The sequence below is a fragment of the Triticum dicoccoides genome, chromosome 5A, assembly GCF_002162155.2.
Source record: "Triticum dicoccoides isolate Atlit2015 ecotype Zavitan chromosome 5A, WEW_v2.0, whole genome shotgun sequence".
NCBI classification, from domain to species: Eukaryota; Viridiplantae; Streptophyta; class Magnoliopsida; order Poales; family Poaceae; genus Triticum; species Triticum dicoccoides.
The window spans coordinates 634,804,718-634,828,309 of record NC_041388.1 but is presented as its reverse complement, the minus strand read 5'-3'; positions in this window follow the sequence as shown (position 1 = coordinate 634,828,309).

Here is a 23,592-nt window from a genome sequence, read left to right as displayed (position 1 = left end):
AAGTGTAACAAGACTTTCCCCAAGTCTTCCCAACGGTTCTACTTGGCACAAACACTAATTAAACACAAAAAAACACAACCAAAACAGAGTCTAGATAAATTATTTATTACTAAACATGAGCAAAAATCAAGGAATAAAAATAAAATTGAATTGCCTCCCAACAAGCGCTATCATTTAACGCCCCTAGCTAGGCATAACAAGCAAGGATAGATCTAGGTATTGCCATCTTTGGTAGGCAATCCATAAGTGGCTCTCATAATAGATTCATAAGGTAATTTAATTTTATTTCTAGGAAAGTGTTCCATGCCTTTCCTTAATGGAAATTGGAATATAATATTTCCGTCCTTCATATCAATAATTGCACCAATCGTTCTAACGAAAGGTCTACCAAGAATAATAGGACATGAAGGATTGCAATCTATGTCAAGAACAATAAAATCTACGGGTAAATAATTCCTATTTGCAACAATAAGAACATCATTAATTCTTCCCATAGGTTTCTTAATAGTGGAATCCGCAAGGTGCAAGTTTAAAGAGCAATCATCAAAATCACGGAAACCTAACAAATCACACAAAGTCTTTGGAATCATGGAAACACTAGCACCCAAATCACATAAAGCATAGCATTCGTGATCTTTAATTTTAATTTTAATAGTTGGTTCCCACTGATCATAAAGATTTCTAGGGATAGAAACTTCCAGTTCAAGTTTTTCTTCATAAGATTGCATCAAGGCATCAACGATATGTTTAGTAAACGCTTTATTTTGACTATAAGCATGTGGAGAATTTAGCACGGATTGTAACAAGGAAATACAATCAATCAAAGAGCAATTTTCATAGTTAAATTCCTTGAAATCCATAATGGTGGGTTTAGCAACATCTAGGGTTTTAAGTTCTTCAATCCCACTTTTATCAATTTTAGCATCAAGATCAAAAAATTCCGAATTCTTGGAACGCCTTCTAGGTAAAGGTGGATAATATTCAGTCCCATAATTATCAAGATTCATATTGCAAAACAAAGATTTAATAGGGGACACATCAATAACTTTTAGATCTTCATCTTTATTTTCATAGGAACTAGAAGAACACGCTCTTATAAAGGCGTCTTTCTTAGCACGCATCCTAGCGATTCTTTCTTTGCACTCATCAATGAAAATTCTCATGGCTTTGAGAGACTCATTGACATAATGCTTAGGTGGAATAGATCTAAGTTTCAAAGAATCAACATCAAGAGTAATTCTATCAACGTTCCTAGCCAAATCATCAATCTTAAGCAATTTTTCTTCAGTTAAAGCATTGAAATTCTTTTGCAAAGTAATAAATTCTTTAATATTAGATTCAAAATCAGAGGGCATCTTATTATAATTTCCATAAGAATTGTTGTAGGAATTACCATAATTATTAGAGGGATTACTAGGATAAGGCCTAGGGTTGAAATTTCCTCTATACGCGTTGTTACCAAAATTGTTCCTACCAACAAAATTCACATCCATAGATTCATTATTATTCTCAATCAAAGTAGACAAGGGAATATCATTAGGATCAGAAGAAACACTCTAATTAGAAAATAATTTCATAAGTTCATCCATCTTTCCACTCAAAACATTAATTTCTTCTATCGCATGCACCTTTTTATTAGTAGATCTTTCAGTATTCCATTGAGAATAATGAACCATAATATTATCTAGGAGTTTAGTAGCTTCTCCTAAAGTGATTTCCATAAAAGTGCCTCCCGCGGCCGAATCTAAAACATTTCTAGAAGCAAAATTCAATCCCGCATAAAAAAATTGTATAATCATCCACAAATTCAAACCATGAGTAGGACAATTACGTATCAATAGTTTCATTCTGTCCCAAGCTCGTGCAACATGTTCATGATCAAGTTGCTTAAAGTTCATAATATCATTCTAAGAGAGATGATCTTAGCGGGAGGAAAATACTTAGAGATAAAAGCATCTTTGCACTTATTCCATGAATCAATACTATTTTTAGGCAAAGACGAAAACCAAGCTTTAGCACGATCTCTAAGCGAAAAAGGAAATAGCTTCAATTTAACAATATCATTATCCACATCTTTCTTCTTTTGCATGTCACACAAATCAACGAAGCTATATAGATGGGTAGCGGCATCTTCACTAGGAAGGCCGGAAAATGGATCTTTCATGACAAGATTCAGCAAAGCAGTATTAATTTCACAAGATTCAGCATCGGTAAGAGGAGCAATCGGAGTGCTAATAAAATCATTGTTGTTGGTATTGGTGAAGTCTAATAATTTAGTATTATCTTGACCAATCGTGACAAGCAAGCAACTAACACACAAGCAAACAAAAAGCAAGCGGGCAAAAAGAGGCAAACTGGAAAAGGGAGGGAGGATAGAGAGAGAGGGTGAATAAAACGGCAAGGGTGAAGTGGGGGAGAGGAAAAGGAGAGGCAAATGGCAAATAATGTAATGCGGGAGATAAGGGTATGTGATGGGTACTTGGTATATTGACTTTTGCGTAGACCTCCCCGGCAACGGCGCCAGAAATCCTTCTTGCTACCTCTTGAGCACCCCATTGGTTTTCCCCGAAGAGGAAGGGATGATGCAGCAAAGTAGCGTAAGTATTTCCCTCGGTTTTTGAGAACCAAGGTATCAATCCAGTAGGAGGCTATGTGCGAGTCCCTCGTACCTGCACAAAACAAATAAAACCTCACAACCAACGTGAATAGGGGTTGTCAATCCCTACATGTCCACTTACGAGAGTGAGATCTGATAGATATGATAAGATAATATTTTTGGTATTTTTGTGATAAAGATGCAAAGTAAAATAAAGGCAAATTAAAAAGCAAAGGAAATAACTAAGTAGTAGGAGATTAATATGATAAAGATAGACCCAGGGGCCATAGGTTTCACTAGTGGCTTCTCTCGAGAGCATAAGTTTTCTACGGTGGGTGAACAAATTATTGTTGAGCAATTGACAGAATTGAACATAGTTATGAGAATATCTAGGTCTGATCATTTATATAGGGATCACGTCCGAGACAAGTAGACCGACTCCTGCTTGCATCTACTACTATTACACCACTCATCGACCGCTATCCAGCATGCATCTAGAGTATTAAGTTAAAAACAGAGTAACGCCTTAAGCAAGATGACATGATTTAGAGGGATAGACTCATGCCATATGATGAAAACCCCATCTTGTTATCCTTGATGGCAACAATACAATACGTGCCTTGCTGCCCCTACTGTCACTGGGAAAGGACACCGCAAGATTGAACCCAAAGCTAAGCACTTCTCCCATTGCAAGAAAGATCAATCTAGTAGGCCAAATCAAACTGATAATTCAAAGAGACTTGCAAAGATAACCAATCATACATAAAAGAATTCAGAGAAGATTCAAATATTATTCATAGATAGACTTGATCATAAACCCACAATTCATCGGTCTCAACAAACACACCGCAAAAAGAAGATTACATCGAATAGTTCTCCACAAGAGAGGGGGAGAACATTGTATTGAGATCCAAAAAGAGAGAAGAAGTCATCTAGCTAATAACTATGGACCCGTAGGTCTGAGGTAAACTACTCATACTTCATCGGAGAGGCTATGGTGTTGATGTAGAAGCCCTCCGTCATCGATGCCCCCTCCGGCGGAGCTCCGGAACAGGCCCCAAGATGGGATCTCGTGGATACAGAAAGTTGCGGCGGTGGAATTAGGTTTTTGGCTCCGTATCTGATTGTTTGGGGGTACGTAGGTATATATAGGAGGAAGGAGTGCATCGGTGGAGCAACAGGGGGCCCACGAGGGTGGAGGGTGCGCCTAGGGGGTAGGTGCGCCCCCTACCTCGTGGCCTCCTCTTTTGTGTCTTGACATAGGGTCCAAGTCTCCCGGGTCTTGTTTGTTGAGAAAATCACGTTCCCGAAGGTTTCATTCCGTTTGGACTCCGTTTGATATTCCTTTTATTCGAAACCCTAAAACAGGAAAAAAACAGCAATTCTAGGCTGGGCCTCCGGTTAATAGGTTAGTCCCAAAAATGTCCAAAACAGTAGATAATATAGCATGGAGCAATCAAAAATTATAGATACGTTGGAGACGTATCACTTCCCGCCCGACTCGGTGAAATCCCCCCAAAATCCCAATGCTTACCGGCCTTGTATATAAACCCCCACGGCCGGCGAGTCTTGGGTCGCATTTCCCCTCCCTCCCTGTAGCTTATCTTGTCTGCTTCTCCCACAATCGCCAATGGCATGGGTCTGTCGTCGTCGCTCAGCCACTCCGCCGTCATCAGATGAAAGCTCCAGCTGGGAGGCTACACCACAGCGGCGGCGTAGTCCTCGACATAGTGTAGTGCGCGTGGTGAGGGAGTCCTGGATTAGGGGGTGTTCGGATAGCCGAACTATACCTTCAGTCGGACTCCTGGACTATGAAGATACCAGATTGAAGACTTCGTCCCGTGTCCGGAAGGGACTTTGCTTGGCGTGGAAGGCAAGCTTGGCAATACGGATATTCAGATCTCCTACCATTGTAACCGACTCTATGTAACCCTAACCCTATCCGGTGTCTATATAAACTGGAGGGTTTTAGTCCGTAGGATGACATACACATCAACAATCATACCATAGGCTAGCTTCTAGGGTTTAGCCTCTCTGATCTCGTGGTAGAACTCTTGTAATACACATACCATCAATATTAATCAAGCAGGACGTAGGGTTTTACCTCCATCGAGAGGGCCCGAACATGGGTAAAACTTCATGTCCCCTGCCTCCTGTTACCATCCGACCTAGACGCACAGTTCGGGACCCCCTACCCAAGATCCGCCGGTTTTGACACCGACATTGGTGCTTTCATTGAGAGTTCCTTTGTGTCGTCGCTGTCAGGCTCGATGTCTCCAACGATCATCAATGGCGATGCAGTCCAGGGCGAGACCTTCCTCCCCGGACAGATCTTCGTCTTCGGCGGCTTCGCATTGCGGGCCGATTCACCTGGCCATCTAGAGCAGATCGAAAGCTACGCCCCTGGCCGTCAGGTCAGATTTGGAAGTTTAAACTACACGGCTGACATCCGCGGGGACTTGATCTTCGATGGATTCGAGCCACTGCCGAGCGCGCCGCACTGTCCCGACGAGCATGATCTAGCTCTGCCGCCGAACAGTGCCCTGGAGGCCGCACCCGCATCGGCTCCGATCCTTAATTCGGAGCCAACTGCGCTGATCAAGGATGGGCGGTCGGACGCCGCCTCGGGGGTTGCGATCCCCACGGTGATTGAGCCGAACACCAGCCCTGCACTCCGCGAGACTCGTGACTCCAAGGAGCCGGACTCCTCTCCGGACTCCGAACCCTCCGCGCCCCTACCAATCGAATCCGAATGGGCGCCGATCATGGAGTTTACTGCCGCGGACATCTTTCAGCACTCGCCTTTTGGCGATATTCTGAAGACACTGAAGTCTCTCTCTTTATCAGGAGTGCCTTGGCCGGACTACGGTCAGCAAAATTGGGATGCGGACGATGAAGAAATTCAAAGCCCACCCACCACCCACTTTGTTGCCACTGTCGACGATTTAACTGACATGCTCGACTTCGACTCCGAAGACATCGACGGTATGGACGCCGATGAAGGAGACGAGGAAGAACCAGCACCTATTGGGCCCTGGAATGCCACTTCGTCATATGACGTATGAATGGTGGACGCGCCAAAAGATGACGAAGAGGAGCGGAAGGACGCACTGAAGGCTTGTTCCCTCGAAAAGCAGTCAAAGCAGCGACGCAAGCGCCGCCCCAAATCCCGCCTTGACAGAAATAGCTATCACACAGACCCAGCACTGGAGCAGGGCAAACCACTGCCGGACAACGGTAATCCGGATAATCAAACCGAACAAACAAATCCTATCAAGGATAATGGTCCGGACGACATAACGCCGGACAGACACCCGGAGCAGCAGACTTCCCGTAAAAGGCTTGTTGCCACCGCGAGGAGTCTGAAAAAGCAGAAGCAAAGGCTCAAGGCTACGCAAGACACACTCCACATTAGATGGAGCAAAATACTCAATACAGCAGCGAGGTATGGAGACAATCGCCCCTCCAAGAGCTACCCAAAGCGGAAGCTGCTACCCGAATTCGATGAGGAGGCCTCAGACCCCCCACAACCAAATATCAAAGCAGCCACCTGGTCGGATAGACAACCCCTATACCAACATAGAGCGGCATACAACGCCGCTCACAATACAATACGCGACCCATACGAGGGCTCACACCCAAAGGACGGCGCAACAAGATCCATCTATGGACCACGCAAGCGCACCCCAGCATACAATGCAACACAACAAACACTCGAACAACGTGGTACACCCAGCTACAGGGGTGCCGCACACCCCCTATGTTTCACCAATGAGGTGCTGGACCATGAATTTCCAGAGGGATTCAAGCCCGTAAACATAGAGGCATACGACGGAACAACAGACCCTGGGGTCTGGATTGAGGACTACATCCTTCATATCCATATGGCTCGAGGAGATGATCTCCACGCCATCTAGTACCTACCCCTCAAGCTCAAAGGGCCAGCTCGTCACTGGCTCAAAGGCCTCCCCGAAAGCTCCATTGGAAGTTGGGAAGAGCTCGAAGACACCTTTCGGGCAAATTTTCAAGGGACTTATGTCCGACCTCCGGATGCGGACGATTTGAGTCATATAACTCAACAGCCCGGAGAGTCCGCTCGAAAGCTTTGGAACAGGTTTCTTACTAAAAAGAACCAGATTTTCGACTGTCCGGACGCCGAAGCCTTGGCAGCTTTCAAGCATAGCGTCCGTGACGAATGGCTCGCCAGACACCTCGGCCAAAATAATCCGAGAATGATGGCCGCATTAACAAACCTCATGACCCGCTTTTGCGCGGGTGAGGACAGCTGGCTAGCCAGATGTAGCACCAGCGACCCCAGTACATCTAAAGTTAGAGATGGAAACGGGAAATCACGGTGCAACAGCAATAACAAGCGTCGGATTAAAGAAGATAGCACGAAGGGCACGGCAGTAAATGCCGGATTCAAAAGCTCTCTGTCAAGTCAAAAGCCGCCCCCTAAAGGCACCAGGGATGAACCGTCCAGCCTCAACAAAATTCTGGACCAAATATGTCAGATTCATAGTACCCCTGGTAAACCTGCTAATCATACCCACAGAGAATGTTGGGTCTTCAACCAGTCCGGCAAGCTCAACGCCGTAAACAAGGGGGAGGATACACCAAGTGAAGATGAGGACGAGCCCCCCAAGAAAGACACGGGGGAACAAAAGAAATTTCCACCCGAAGTCAAAACGGTAAACGTGTTACATGTGATCAAGGGAAAACACAACACGGCACTCCCAGGAAAATATACCCAAGTGCCTGTCACCGCGGAGTCCTGCCACTGGTCATCTCAACCGATCACTTTCGACCATCACGATTACTCATCAAGTATCCGGCACGCAGGATGGGCTGCCCTAGTATTAGACCCAGTAATTGGCGGATATCACTTCACACGAGTCTTGATGGACGGCGGCAGTAGCCTAAACCTAATATATCAGGATACAATCCGCGGGATGGGGTTAGACCCAACACAAATTCACCACAGCAATACTACCTTTAAAGGAGTAACACCAGGCCCAGGGGCTCGTTGTATGGGCTCCCTCTTACTACAAGTTATATTCGGCTCCCCCGATAACTTCCGTCGCAAGCATTTAACTAATTTCCACATCGCTCCGTTTCAAAGTGGCTATCAAGCACTGCTCGGACGCGAAGCTTTCGCTCGCTTTAATGCAATACCACACTACGCCTCCCTTACACTCAAGATGCCCGGCCCACGTGGCGTCATTACAGTGTACGGAAATATCAAGCGATCTCTGCGCGCCAAAGAGAGTGAGGCTGCCTTGGCAGCCGCACATTAAAGGCGCCCGGACTAGCGAAAGCATCCAATAGGTGGTCAAGACCTCAGACGCAACCAATCAAGTCCAGCGCCGCTACTTATACCGAATAAATGGTTACACCCCTATTTGTCAATACAAGGGGCTCAACACGCGCAGACAAGTGGCAATTTCTTCTCATCTTGAATTATACATGGTTTCTTTAACAAACTATCTTTTTGTACGACAACTTTTTCACCTAAGTTCCTCTCTTTTACAGACGATCACCGTGCTACACCCGTCCAGGATACGGCACAACGGAGACACATGCGCAGACGTGCAGCTGGGACCCGCTCCAAGGATTCTTTTTAGATTAAGACCCTGCGTAAACCTTTTTTACTGTCTCTTGTTGATACATATCCACCGTTGAGAAGGATGCTGACGTCTTGGCATGTGGCCACGCCAGAACAATGCGCGTACCTGGACACAAGGGGCTTCTTACAAAGGCCATTATTTAGGCCCGGTTTATACCACAAAGACCGAATACCTTAGGGAGTGTTCGGCGTTGCGAGTTTGGCCCTATATGCATCAGCTCCGAATCATTGTCTTTGGTCAAATATTGGGTTTGCCCGGCTCCTGTGTTTTGGTGCCTTACGTTCTGCTTTACCGGCTAAGGTAGCACCAGGAGAACTACTGTGATTGTGCCCTGGTTCATCCGGACGAGCACCTCAGTAGAGAAAGCCGAAAACTGACTGTCATGATGTAGCATGAGACTGGTCAACCACTCGATGACCTGTGGGAATGTTAGAATTCCTCCGCCTTAACGAAGGGCCATTTTCCGGCCAGGCATGTCCGCACCCCGAGATCGGGAGAGCGCGGAGCCACCAGGGGCTATCTAGTAGCCCCACTGTCAAACTCCTATGGCTAAGTGAAAGTGTTAAAGCATTATAGTCTGGTTGCCTCGCTCGCTCCGCTATCACCTCCTTAATAGGACCAAGATGTTGGGTTAAGTGTGAACGCGTGTTTTTGCGAGCACCTCCGCATTATATGCGTGGGGGTTGAAGCCGACGACTGCAATCTTTCAGGTTATACACATGTATACAAAAACGGCCGCCAGGAGGCATCATATTACTTTCAGGAAAAAGTATAAAAATAGCCTTATAAACATTTATAAAAGCATCTCGCTTACAATGAGATTACATATCACTCAAACATAATATTTTTGAGCACTGGGCCTCTACCAAACGGGCACCCTCAAGAACTTCTTCAAAGTAGTGCTCAGCAGCCTTCCGGCCTATGGCCGAATCCCGCGCTGCAACATTGGTAGCATCCATCTCGGCCCAGTATGCCTTGACACGGGCAAAGGCCATCCGTGCGCCCTCTATGCACGCCGACCTCTTCATCGCATCAATGCGCGGCACCACATCAAGTAACTGATGCACCAAGCTGAAATAGTTGTTCGGTTTTGACCCTTCCGGCCATAATTGATCCACAACAGACCTCATGGAGAGTCCGGACAACCTATTTAGTTCGGCCCATTCGGCTAATTGGTCAGTCAATGACAGCGGACGCTCGGGAGAATGGAATTGTCTCCAAAACAGCTGATCTACTTCACGATCCGTCTGACCCTGGAAGTACTTGGCGGCATCGGCAGCGCTCGCCGCCAAGTCCATATACACATCCTCCGAACTCCACAGCCGATCCAAAGGGGCATACCGTGGATCTCCGAACCTCCTCTGCAACATAAAGGATTTCCTAGCTACAATATCCCCGGCTTCCCGCAACTCCTCCTTCTTTTCCCTCATAGCAGAGCGGTGGTCTTTTCTCGTCGCAGCAGCCTTCTCAAGGTTCAATGCCTACGCCTGGTTTTCCTTTTCAAGAACCCGACAATGGTCGGTGGCGGCTTTTAATTCTTTGGCCATCTTGGCCATCTTGTCTCGGCTCTCGCCATGTGCGGCCTTCTCGGCTTGCAACTCTTCGGCCGCCTTCAAAGCAGCCGCATTACCCAACCTCGCGTGTTCCTTGGCTCGGGCAAGTTCTGCCCGCAAGGCTTCAACAGTGGCAGCTCCATCTGCAGTCACAACATATTACAGATGCGGGCATCATACTGCTCTTCCTATTGTGGCATTTATCAGATAATGACACTTAGCCTGTGCCCCGTCAAGCCTTTTGTTAACAACCTCGATGTCGGCGTCTGCCGCATCCAACTGCCGTTCTAAATGGGCAAACTCGCTATTCCGGCTAGCCACCGAAGTTTCCATCACCTGCACATAGAGGCAGTATGGTTATTACCTGGGAATATGATCCTCTATTCATCGTCGTTTCCAACGACAACCAGAGTCTCAGGGGCTACTATCTACACAGGGCACACCTAGTATGTGCAGGACTATCATACATTCTTTTACGTACCTCAAAGCCTATCAGTAGACTCATAAAAGCTTCATGCAATCCGCTTTCGGCGGACGATATTCTCTCCATCACCGTATTCATCAGCACACAGTGTTCATCTGAGATGGCCGCTCTCCCCACCAACTCCCTCAGAACATCTGATCACACACTAGATGGTGCCAGACTCTTTTGTCTGCTCTCTTCGGGAGCCGGACACTGGGAGCTTCGGGGGTCAATGGGATTATCTTCTGGCCTCACCGGACTCGGAGAGGCCCTCCGCGACGACACTTCAAGGTCGCCCGCTTCCGGAGCGGAGGAGTCCGGAGGAGGCGTTTCGCTCTCCATCATCTCTGGAAGAAGATCCCCCGAAGACGAGCTCATTTGAGAGGGGCTAAGGCCCGAACTGCAAAAATATATGCGGTGGTTATCTTCTCAGAAGAAAAAGATGGCATATATGTACTATTAAAGTATTACGAGTCACTTACGACTCGCGGGAGAATTGATCCCCCCGCGGACTTTGTGCGGCAACAGCACCCCCCAAGGCAGGACCCTTTGTGGGAGACTTTTTCTCCCATTTGGAAGCTTCGGCGTCCGAATCCCCGGGTGCAGTCCTTTTCCTCTTCAGGTCGTCCTCCTTCATGGAGACGCTCGCTCCCTCGGTTAGAATGGGCAGCGTTGGGGGCCCGCGTCCGCCCGCATTATCCTCCATAGTATCTTCCTTCAAGGGCTCCGGGCAAGGTGTGGTCTGGAGCATCTTTTCCAATACCGGGTTTTCCAAACCCTCGGGGAGGGGGGCCGAACACCGAATCAACTTCGCCTTTGTTAGCCAGTCCTGGTCAAAAAGCGAACTCTCAAAAAAATAACTTCGTAACGAGAGAGATAGTATGTTCGGCTGGAAGATACCTTACCTGTTCGGTGGCGCGGTTACTACTCAGGCCCACATCCTCGGTGATTTCCGGACACTCCACCTGAGGTCCGAAGAATGACTTGTACATCTCCTCGTGCGTTAGGCCGAGAAAATCTTGAATGACACGCGGTCCCTCGGGATTGAACTCCCATAGGCGAAGAGGCTGGCGTTTGCAAGGCTGGACTTGACGAACCAGCATAACTTGTATTACCGCAACCAAACTGAAATCTCCATTGAAGAGATCTCGAATGCGGCTTAGGGGCGGCTGGCCCCCAGCTCAGACCTCTACGGATCCATGACATCAGTTGTGGTGGAGGGCCTGAGCGGAAAATAGGGGCGGCTGCCCACTTGGCACTTCTAGGAGCCATGATGTAGAACCACTCCCGTTGCCACAATTCAGACACCTCTGGGATGGAACCTTTGGGCCACGGGGCTCCCATCATCCTGCGTATTGAGGCACCTCCACACGCTGCATGTTGCCCCTCGATCATCTTCGGCTTCACTTCAAAGGTCTTGAGCCAGAGGCCAAAGTGAGGGGTAACCCGGAGGAAGGCCTCGCACACGACGATAAATGTCGTGATATGAAGAAAGTAGTCCGGAGCTAGATCATGGAAGTCTAGCCCGTAATAAAACATCAAACCCCTGACAAAAGGATCCAGAGCAAGGCCTAGACCTCGGAGGAAGTGGGAGGCGAACACGACGTTCTCGTCGGGTTCGGGGGTGGGAACGGCCTGCCCTCAAGGAGGCAGCCGATGCAAAATCTCGGCGGTCAGATATCTGGCCTCCCTCTACTTTTTGATGTCCTCTTCCGTGACGGAGGAAGGCACCCATTGGCCTTGAAAGCTAGATCCGGACATGACTGAAGGTTCGGAGCACCTGACCTGAACTTTGGGCGTTTGAGCTCGAGGTGGGGGAAGGATTTGATTGAGCATGGGAGGGAAAAATAAAAGCCTTGTCCCCTTTATAAAGAGGGTGAATATCAAGAGTCCTCTCCGTGTCCGTTTGTACTTGCCTATAATCTAGGAGTCCTAGAAGCGGTTGGGTTACCCACGCCCGTATTGATGAGAATCCCGGAATAAGGGGACACGATCTCTGCTTTAACAAGACGTGCCATGGAAACCGCCTCGCATGACGTGCTGAGGTGGGGTAATAAAACGACTCGGATAAAGGCTTGGTCGTGGTGTGACACATTACGGAATACGTCAGCAGATTAGATTTGTGTAAATATTATTCTCTCTATGGCAATATGTGGAAACTTATTTTGTAGAGCTGGACACTATCTTTGTGTTCAAAATCTTCTATGAAGTACTTGGAGGAGGAACCCGCCTTGCAATGCCGAAGACAATCTGCGCGCCGAACTCGTCGTCATTGAAGCCTGGTTCAGGGGCTACTGAGGGAGTCCTGGATTAGGGGGTGTTCGGATAGCCGAACTATACCTTCAGCCGGACTCCTGGACTATGAAGATACCAGATTGAAGACTTCGTCCCATGTCCGGAAGGGACTTTCCTTGGCGTGGAAGGCAAGCTTGGCGATACGGATATTCAGATCTCCTACCATTGTAACCGACTCTATGTAACCCTAACCCTATCCGGTGTCTATATAAACCGGAGGGTTTTAGTCCGTAGGACGACATACACATCAACAATCATACCATAGGCTAGCTTCTAGGGTTTAGCCTCTCTGATCTCGTGGTAGATCAACTCTTGTAATACCCATACCATCAATATTAATCAAGCAGGACGTAGGGTTTTACCTCCAGCGAGAGGGCCCGAACCTAGGTAAAACTTCGTGTTCCCTGCCTCCTGTTACCATCCGGCCTAGACGCACAGTTTGGGACCCCCTACCCAAGATCTGCCGGTTTTGACACTGACACGTGGCGTCCCTGTTGGGTGTGTGCGGAACACCCACCACACGCTCCGCCGCCGCTGCCCGTCGGCAGCTGTTGCCGGCCGCCGTTGCCATCACAACACCGTCGAAAGCCAGGGCCATCGCCCACTCCGCCGCCGCGGCCCGAAGGCGGGAGGTGGTCGTCGTAGCTGCTACCCCACTGCCGGTCACCGTGGCCATCACCTGCTCTGCCACCGCGGCTCGAAGGCAGGAGGTGGTGGTCGTGGCCGCCAACCCATCATCGGCCGCCATGGCCACCAGCCCATTGTCGACCGCCGAGGTCATCACCCTCCCCGCCACCTCCGCCCGAAGGCGGGAGGCGGAGGTGGATGCCCGCACATGCATCAGCGACCTTGCGTGCTACACCAAGTTCCTGCAGGAGGAGGAGGAGCTCCTCGTCGAGCACGCAAAGAGCCTTACCACCATCGTGGCCGCAGCACACATCACCTCAGAGGCGAGGAATTAGGAGATCTACGAGGAGAACCACCGCTTCGAGAGGGGTCATCTGGAGCGGCAGAGGGCGTTCGAGGTGAGCGTCGCTGAAGCTGTAGCAGCAACAGCAGCAGGCACCGTATTGCAGTTGTACAGCTCGTCGGTAGGCTCTTCCTTGTCTGCCTCTTACTGAGTGCGCTCGGCAGAGGAGAGGCAGCCGGAAGTAGCACAAAGCCCCTCCGTAGTAGTAGTATTTAGGGGCTATTTTGTTCAGTTCATCTGACTATAGATGTGGCGGAACTATACAACGTACTTAAAATTAGCTAGTATATATAGTTGAACTAGCTATTTCAGTACGTGGTTGGCAACAATTGGGAAAAAGTTTGGTCGGTTCAGCTGTCGAGTTGAATTGTTTGTATAAATTAAGAACGACTACTTAATCTCTATGAATGAAATCTATGCTTAATTACTGAATTTTAGTTGCAAAAATTAGATACCGCTGGTGATTTTAGCTTCATATTTTAACAAATCGCAGTGTTACAAGGTTGACAAATGGCAATGTTACTAGATCAACAAACGTCAATCTTTCCAGTTTGACAAATGGCAACATACCCAAATTGTTTGTAAGTGGTTGCACATGGTTCATCCAAAAGAATCATTTGCGTTGAAGAGATGCACAAATCCTGCTCTCACTTTGCATACGGGTGTTCTATCTAAAACGTTTGCGATCAAGTGCTGCACAAATCCTGCTTGGCACATTTTCCCTTAGCTTCCTGGGGAAGCTGTCGGTTCGCATACGGGTGTTCTAACTAAAACATTTGCGATGAGTGTTTTATATTTAAAAACCATTGACATTTTTTCAAAAGAAAATCGTTTGATAAGTATGTACATTAAGAGAGAAAAACGCAAGTTCGCTCAAACCATATCTTTCATTCAGTCATACGGCGAATTTATAATCATATGATCTAGATACAGTATTAAACCCAAGAAAAAACTATTTCCGGCGGCGGCGGAGGCGGCGTGCCGCGTCATCATTGTCGTTGTCATCCTCTAGGATGCCGTTGTTGAAGTCTTCAATGCAGCATGGAATGTTCTTCACTTGTAAATCAAACATCATGTCGTCGCGCGATCGACGGGCGGGGCGCGGGAGGATGGCAGCTGGCGGCACTGAGAGGTTGCAGTCGACGGTGGTGTCCCATGCTGCTGAGGGGGGCGCGCGCACGGGCATGATAAGTCCATTTTGCATCATGCTTCTATATCAATATTTATTGCATTATGGCTTGTTATTACACACTATATCACAATACTTATGCCTATTCTCTCTTATTTTACAAGGCTTACATGAAGAGGGGGAATGTTGGCAGCTAGAATTCTGGGCTGGAAAAGGAGCAAATATTAGAGACTTATTCTGCACATCTCCAAAAGTCCTGAAACTCCACGGGAATTATTTTTAGAATATAGAAAAAATATTGGGCGAAAGAAATACCAGAGGGGGGCACCCACCGTCCACGAGGGTGGGGGCGCGCCCCCTGCCTTGTGGGCCCCCTGGTGGCCCTCCGATGCCCATCTTTGGCTATATGGAGTCTTTCATCGAAAATCATAAGCAAGCTCATGGGACGAAACTCCGCCGCCATGAGGCGGAACCTTGGTGGAACCAATCTAGGGCTCCGGTGGAGCTATTCTTCTGGGGAAACTTCCCTTTGGGAGGGGGAAATCATCACCAATGATCCTCTCATCGGGAGGGGGTCAATCTCCATCAACATATTCACCAGCACCATCTCATCTCAAACCCTAGTTCATCTCTTGTATCCAATCTTTGTATCCAAACCTCAGATTGGTACATGTGGGTTGCTAGTACTGTTGATTACTCCTTGTAGTTGATGCTAGTTGGTTTACTTGGTGGAAGATCATATGTTCAGATCCATTATGCATATTAATACCCCTCTGATTATGAACATGAATATGCTTTGTGAGTAGTTACTTTTGTTCCTGAGGACATGGGAGAAGTCTTGCTATAAGTAGTCATGTGAATTTCGTATTCGTTCGATATTTTGATGAGATGTATGTTGGCATCCCTCTAGTGGTGTCTGTTGGGGAACGTAGCAGAATTTTAAAATTTTCTACGCATCACCAAGATCAATCTATGGAGTCATCTAGCAACGAGGGAGAGGGGAGTGCATCTACATACCCTTGTACATCGCGCGCGGAAGCATTCAAGAGAATGGGGTTGATGGAGTCGTACTCGTCGTGATTCAAATCACCGATGACCTAGCGCCGAACGGACGGCACCTCCGCGTTCAACACACGTACGGTTGGGAAGACGTCTCCTCCAACTTGATCCAGCAAGGGGGAAGGAGAGGTTGATGAAGATGCAGCAACACCACGGCGTGGTGGTGGAAGCAACGGTGATCTCGGTAGGGCTTCGCCAAGCTCAGGGAGAGGGAGTGTCACGGGAGGGAGAGGGAGGCGCCAGGGGCTAGGGTGTGTCTGCCCTCCCTCCCCCCACTATTTATAGGACCCCTAGGGGGCGCCGGCCCTAGGATATTGAATTTCCAAGGGGGCGGCGGCCAAGGGGGGTGGAGTACCCCCCAAGCCAAGTGGGGCGCCCCCACCCCTAGGGTTTCCAACCCTAGGCGCAGGGGAGGCCCATGGGGGGCACACCATCCCATCTGGGACTAGTTCCCCTCCCACTTCAGCCCATGGGGCCCTCCGGGATAGGTGGCCCCACTTGGTGGACCCCCGGGACCCTTCAGGTGGTCCCGGTACAATACCGATTACCCCGAAAACCTTCCCGATGGCCAAAACTTGACTTCCTATATATAAATCTTCACCTCCGGACCAATCCAGAGCCCCTCGTGAAGTCCGGGATCTCATCCGGGACTCCGAACAACTTTCGGGTTACCGTATACTAATATCTCAACAACCCTAGCGTCACTGAACCTTAAGTGTGTAGACCCTACGGGTTTGGGAGACACGCAGACATGACCGAGACGACTCTCCGTTCAATAACCAACAGCGGGATCTGGATACCCATGTTGGCTCCCACATGCTCCTCGATGATCTCATCGGATGAACCACGATGTCGAGGATTTGATCAATCCCGTATACAATTCCCTTTGTCAATCGGTACGTTACTTGCCCGAGACTCGATCGTCGGTATCCCAATACCTCGTTCAATCTCGTTACCGGCAAGTCACTTTACTCGTACCGTAATGCATGATCCCGTGATCAACCACTTGGTCTCATTGAGCTCATTATGATGATGCATTACCGAGTGGGCCCAGAGATACCTCTCCATCATACGGAGTGACAAATCCCAGTCTCGATTCGTGCCAACCCAACAGACACTTTCGGAGATACCTGTAGTGTACCTTTATAGTCACCTAGTTACGTTGTGACGTTTGGCACACCCAAAGCACTCCTACGGTATCAGGGAGTTGCACAATCTCATGGTCTAAGGAAATGATACTTGACATTCGGAAAAGCTATAGCAAACGAACTACACGATCTTTGAGCTATGCTTAGGATTGGGCCTTGTCCATCACATCATTCTCCTAATGATATGATCCCGTTATCAATGACATCCAATGTCCATAGTCAGGAAACCATGACTATCTTTCGATCAATGAGCTAGTCAACTAGAGGCTCACTAGGGACGTGTTGTGGTCTATGTATTCACACATGCATTATGATTTCCGGATAACACAATTATAGCATGAACAATAGACAATTATCATGAACAAAGAAATATAATAATAACCATTTTATTATTGCCTCTAGGGCATATTTCCAATAGTGTCATGTGAACGTCGACTACATGACACTTCACCATTGTTTGAGCCTAGAGGGAGGCATTGGGAAGTAATAAGTAGATGATGGGTTGCTAGAGTGACAGAAGCTTAAACCCTAGTTTATGCGTTGCTTCGTAAGGGGATGATTTGGATCCATATGTTTCAGGCTATGGTTAGGTTTACCTTAATACTTCTGTTGTAGTTGTGGATGCTTGCAATAGGGGTTAATCATAAGTGGGATGCTTGTCCAAGTAAGGACAGTACCCAAGCACCGGTCCACCCACATATCAGATTATCAAAGTACCGAGCGTGAATCATATGAGCGTGATGAAAACTAGCTTGGCGATAATTCCCATGTGTCCTTGGGAGCGCTTTCCTTTATATAAGAGTTTGTCCAGGCTTATCCTTTGCTACAAAAAGGATTGGGCCATCTTGCTGCACCTTATTTACTTTTATTACATGTTACCCGTTACAAATTACTCAATACAAAACTATCTCTTACCAATAATTTCAGTGCTTGCAGAGAATACCTTACTGAAAACTGCTTATCATTTCCTTTTGCTCCTCGTTGGGTTCGACACTCTTACTTATCGAAAGGACTATGATAGATCCCCTATACTTGTGGGTCATCAGGGCACGGCGAGGCGGGTGCAGCCAAACGCACGAGGACCGGCGCCACGGTGGGTGGAGGGGTGCGCACGAGCACGGGCACGAGCGCTGGTGCTGTCATGTACATGAGCTCACGCGGGTCCGCGGAGACCTCGCTGATGCCCATGGCTTCCAGCTCTGCGATAGTACTCGGCAACCAGCTCGTCAATGCTACGAGGATGGTCACTGGTGCGGGTGCGGGGATGGGAGCTGGGACGGGAGCGGGGGCAGCAACCACCGCGGCCAGCTCGTTCTGGGCCATGTCCATGAGGCCCCATTCCTCCTTATTTTCTATCTCATCCGGCTCGGAGTCGACTTCACCAAACTTGAACAGTAGTGGCAAATGATCCGTCTGCGCCATGGCGTTGCTGGAGGTCTGCAGGAGGGAGGGGAATGGGAGGCGAACAGTAACGCCACCTGTATTAAGCAGCGGCTCAGGCGCCATTAATGGAGACGAAGGTGGGCGGCCATGGAATTCAAAGGGCTCGCTTCCCAGTGAGCCTACGCAACGTACACCTCGAACGCTTCCCGGTGAGCCTGTGCATTGTAGGACAGCCTACATGCCTCTTGGTCAGCCTGCGCACCAAAATTCGTTCGCACACCTCCCGTTCAGTCAAGGTCAAGCAGGTGTCCGCACAGCACCTCCTATAGCCTTTAAAACCAAGACATGTGGCATCACGTGAATGGTTAACAGAATGCACACTATTTGAATTATAAAAACGTTTGAGATATTAAAGTGGAAGCTATTTTTTCAAAATGCCTTTGTTGGCTGTTATTCGAGTGCGCCTTCTCTCAAATGGACACGGAAAATACCACAGCATGTCGGGTGCCATTCCATGATAGCATGCCAAGTTTCATGAATTTCAGACGAGTTTTGGATTTACTAGAATTTAAAAACAAAGTATCTCAATGTTTTGCCGGCAATCAACGGTGCCCTGGTGTTTGAAATTCATTCTCATTTCTTGCATTGGACCTAAGCATGCACCCAAGGACAAAGATTTGATTTTTCAACCAATTTATATGCACTCGAGCATGTGCATGTAGTTCAAATTTGAATTATGCACATAAATGCATTGAAAACTCAGTTAATGCATAAAAATGTACAAACGAACCCCGAAAAATCACAAAAATTGAGACAACACTCCTGTTGTTCTATGTTGACACGAGAAAAAAATTGGAAGTAATAAGAGGCAATGGATATCGTTTCGTCCCAAAGGTGGGACGTTCCCTACCGAAATCATCATGCTTGTTGTGAGAAGCTCTGGTTTGTGAGAAGCATATACCCAAACCTGCCCCAAATGGGACCAAAAATTTACCACGTCATGTTGATGTCGCTCCATGATAGCATGCCAAGTTTCATGAATTTCAGACGAGTTTTGGATTTACTAGAATTTAAAAACAAGGTATCTCAATGTTTGTGGCCGAGTGACGGTGGCATGGTGTTTGACATTCATTCTCTCTTGCATAGGACCTAAGCATGCAACCAAGGACATAAATTTGAATTTTCAACCAATTTATATGCATTAGAGCATGTGCATGTAGTTCAAATTTGAATTATGCACATGAATGCATTGAAAACTCAGTTAATGCATAAAAATGTCCAAACGAACCCCGAAAAATCACAAAAATTGATTATTCCATGCTATTATATTATCAACTTTGGATGTTTATGGGATTTATTATGAACTTTTATATTATTTTTGGGACTAACCTATTAACCCAGAGCCCAGTGCCAGTTTCTGTTTTTTCCTTGTTTTAGAATATGGCACAAAAGGAAAATCAAACGGAGTCCAATTGACCTGAAACTTCACGGAACTTATTTTTGGATCAGAAGAAGCCCAAAAGACTTGGAGTGCATGTCAGGGGATCAACGAGGAAGCCACAAGGCAGGGGGGCGCGCCCTCCACCCTCATGGGCCCCTCTGGCCCCCCTGACGCACTTCTTCCTCCTATATATCTCCATATACCCTAAAACGATCGAGGAGCACAATAGATCGGGAGTTCCGCCGCCAGAAGCCTCCGTAGACACCGAAAACCAATCTAGACCCGATCCGGCACCCTGCCAGAGGGGGAATCCCTCTCCGGTGGCTATCTTCATCATCCCGGCGCTCTCCAATGACGAGGAGGGAGTAGTCCACCCTCGGGGCTGTGGGTATGTACCAGTAGCTATGTGTTTGATCTCTCTCTCTCTCTCATGTTCTTGAGGTGGTACGATCTTGATGTATCGCGAGCTTTGCTATTATAGTTGGATCATATGATGTTTTCTCCCCCCCCCCTCTAATCTCTTGTAATGGATTGAGTTTCCCCTTTGAAGTTATCTTATCAGATTGAGTCTTTATAGATTTGAGAACACTTGATGTATGTCTTGCCGTGCGTATCTATGGTGACATTGGGATATCACGTGATTCACTTGATGTATGTTTTGGTGATCAACTTGTGGGTTCCGCCCATGAACCTATGCATAGGTGTTGGCACATGTTTTCGTCATGATTCTCCAATAGAAACTTTGGGGCGCTCTTTGAGGTTCTATGTGTTGGTTGAATAGATGAATCTGAGATTGTGTGATGCATATTGTATAATCATACCCACGGATACTTGAGGTGACATTGGAGTATCTAGGTGACATTAGGGTTTTGGTTGATTTGTGTCTTAAGGTGTTATTCTAGTACGAACTCTAGGGTTGTTTGTGACACTTATAGGAATAGCCCAACGGATTGATTGGAAAGAATAACCTTGAGGTGGTTTCGTACCCTACCATAATCTCTTCGTTTGTTCTCCGCTATTAGTGACTTTGGAGTGACTCTTTGTTGCATGTTGAGGGATAGTTATGTGATCCAATTATGTCATTATTGTTGAGAGGACTTGCACTAGTGAAAGTATGAAACCTAGGCCTTGTTTCCTAGCATCGCAATACCGTTTACGCTCACTTTTATCATTAGTTACCTTGCTGTTTTTATATTTTCAGATTACAAAAACCTTTATCTACCATACATATACCACTTGTATCACCATCTCTTCACCGAACTAGTGCACCTATACAATTTACCATTGTATTGGGTGTGTTGGGGACACAAGAGACTCTTTGTTATTTGGTTGCAGAGTTGCTTGAGAGAGACCATCTTCATCCTACGCCTCCTACGGATTGATAAACCTTAGGTCATCCACTTGAGGGAAATTTGCTACTATCCTACAAACCTCTGCACTTGGAGGCCCAACAATGTCTACAAGAAGAAGGTTGTGTAGTAGACATCAAGCTCTTTTCTGGCGCCGTTGACGGGGAGGTTAATGCTTGAAGGTATATCTTTAGATCTTGCAATCGAGTCTTTTAGTTTCTTGTTTTATCACTAGTTTAGTTTATAAAAGAAAATTACAAAAAAATATGGAATTGAGTTTGCCTCATATGCTTCATCTTTTTAATATCTTTCGTGAGTATGATGGAAAGGAAAATTGTGCCAAAGTGTTAGAAGAAGAATGCATTAAAAATTTTGGCACTAAATATTTGAATGATGAGCATGATTGCAATGTTCTTAGTATGAATTCCTTCAATATCCATAATGCTAATGATATGCAAAGCCTCAAGCTTGGGGAAGCTATGTTTGATGAAGATGATATTTTTTATCCCCCAAGTTTTGATGAGCAAATTTATTATGATGAAAGCATGCCTCCTATTTATGATGATTATATTGATGAAAGTGGATTTGGAGAGGTCATGACTTTATTTTGTGATGAATCCACAATTCTGGAAGAGGTTCCAATTGATTATGAGAACAAAGTTGCTATCTATGATGATTATTGTGATGACTTGTATGCTATAAAGAATAATGATATCCATGAAACTTGTCATCATGATTTTAGTTTTCAATTAGATTATGCCTCACAAGATAATTATTTTGTTGAGTTTGCTCCCACTATTATTCATGAGAAGAATTTTGCTTGTGTGGAGAGTAATAAAATTTCTATGCTTGTAGATCATGAAAAGAATGCTTTAGGTGCTGGTTATATTGTTGAATTCATTCATGATGCTGCTGAAAATTATTATGAGGGAGGAACATATGCTTGTAGGAATTGCAATAATATCAAGTTTCCTCTATATGTACTTAAAATCTTGAACTTATGTTTGTTTTGCTTTCCTATGCAAGTTGATTCTTGTTCCCACAAGTTGTTTGCTCACAAAATCCCTATGAATAGGAAGTGGCTTAGACTTAAATGTGCTAGTCATATTCTTCATGATGCTCTCTTTATGTTTCAATTCTTATCTTTTATGTGAGCATCATTGAAATCATCATGCCTAGCTAGGGGCGTTAAACGATAGCGCTTGTTGGGAGGCAACCCAATTTTATTTTTGTTCCTTGCTTTTTGTTCCAGTTTAGTAATAAATAATTCATCTAGTCTATGTTTAGATGTGGTTTTATGCTTTTAATTAGTGTTTGTGCCAAGTAGAACCGTTGGGAAGACTTGGGGAAAGTCTTGTTGATCATGCTGTAAAAAACAGAAACTTTAGCGCTCACGAGAATTGCTGCCATTTTTATTTAAAAAGTTCTATTTATTTAATTATTTTTTAAGATGATTAATAGATAAATTACTCAGGTCCAGCAATTTATTTTAGAATTTTTGGGGTTCCATAAGTTTACGTTTGATCCAGATTACTACAGACTGTTCTGTTTTTGACAGATTCTGTTTTCTATGTGTTGTTTGCTTATTTCGATGAATCTATGGCTAGTAAAAGAGTTTATAAACCATATAAAAGTTGGAATACAGTAGGTTTAACACCAATATAAATAAATAATGAGTTCATTACAGTACCTTGAAGTGGTGATTTATTTTCTTATACTAACGGAGCTTACAAGTTTTCTGTTAAGTTTTGTGTTGTGAAGTTTTCAAGTTTTGGGTAAAGATTCGATGGACTATGGAATAAGGAGTGGCAAGAGCTAAGCTTGGGGATGCCCAAGGCACCACAAGGTAAAATTCAAGGACAACCAAAAGCCTAAGCTTGGGGATGCCCCGGAAGGCATCCCCTCTTTCGTCTTCGTTCATCGGTAACTTTACTTGGAGCTATATTTCTATTCACCACATGATACGTGTTTTGCTTGGAGCGTCAATTTATTTTGTTATGATTTGCTTGCTGTTTGAATAAAATACCAATATCTGAAATTCTTAAATGTTAGAGAGTCTTCATATGGTTGCATAATTATTCGACTACTCATTGATCTTCACTTATATCTTTCGGAGTAGTTTGTTGTTGCTCTAGTGCTTCACTTATATCTTTTTAGAGCACGACGGTGGTTTTATTTTATAGAAATAATTGATCTCTCATGCTTAACTTATACTATTCTGAGGGTCCTTTAGAACAGCATGGTAGTTTTCTTTGGTTATGAAACTAGTCCTAATATGATGGGCATCCAAGAGGGATATAATAAAAAACTTTCATATAGAGTGCATTGAATACTAAGAGAAGTTTGATACTTGATAATTGTTTTGAGATATGGAGATGGTGATATTAGAGTTATGATAGTTAAGTAGTTGTGAATTTGAGAAATACTTGTGTTGAAGTTTGTGATTCCCGTAGCATGCACGTATGGTGAACCGTTATGTGATGAAGTCGGAGCATGATTTATTTATTGATTGTATTCCTTATGAGTGGCGGTCGGGGACGAGCAATGGTCTTTTCCTACCAATATATCCCCCTAGGAGC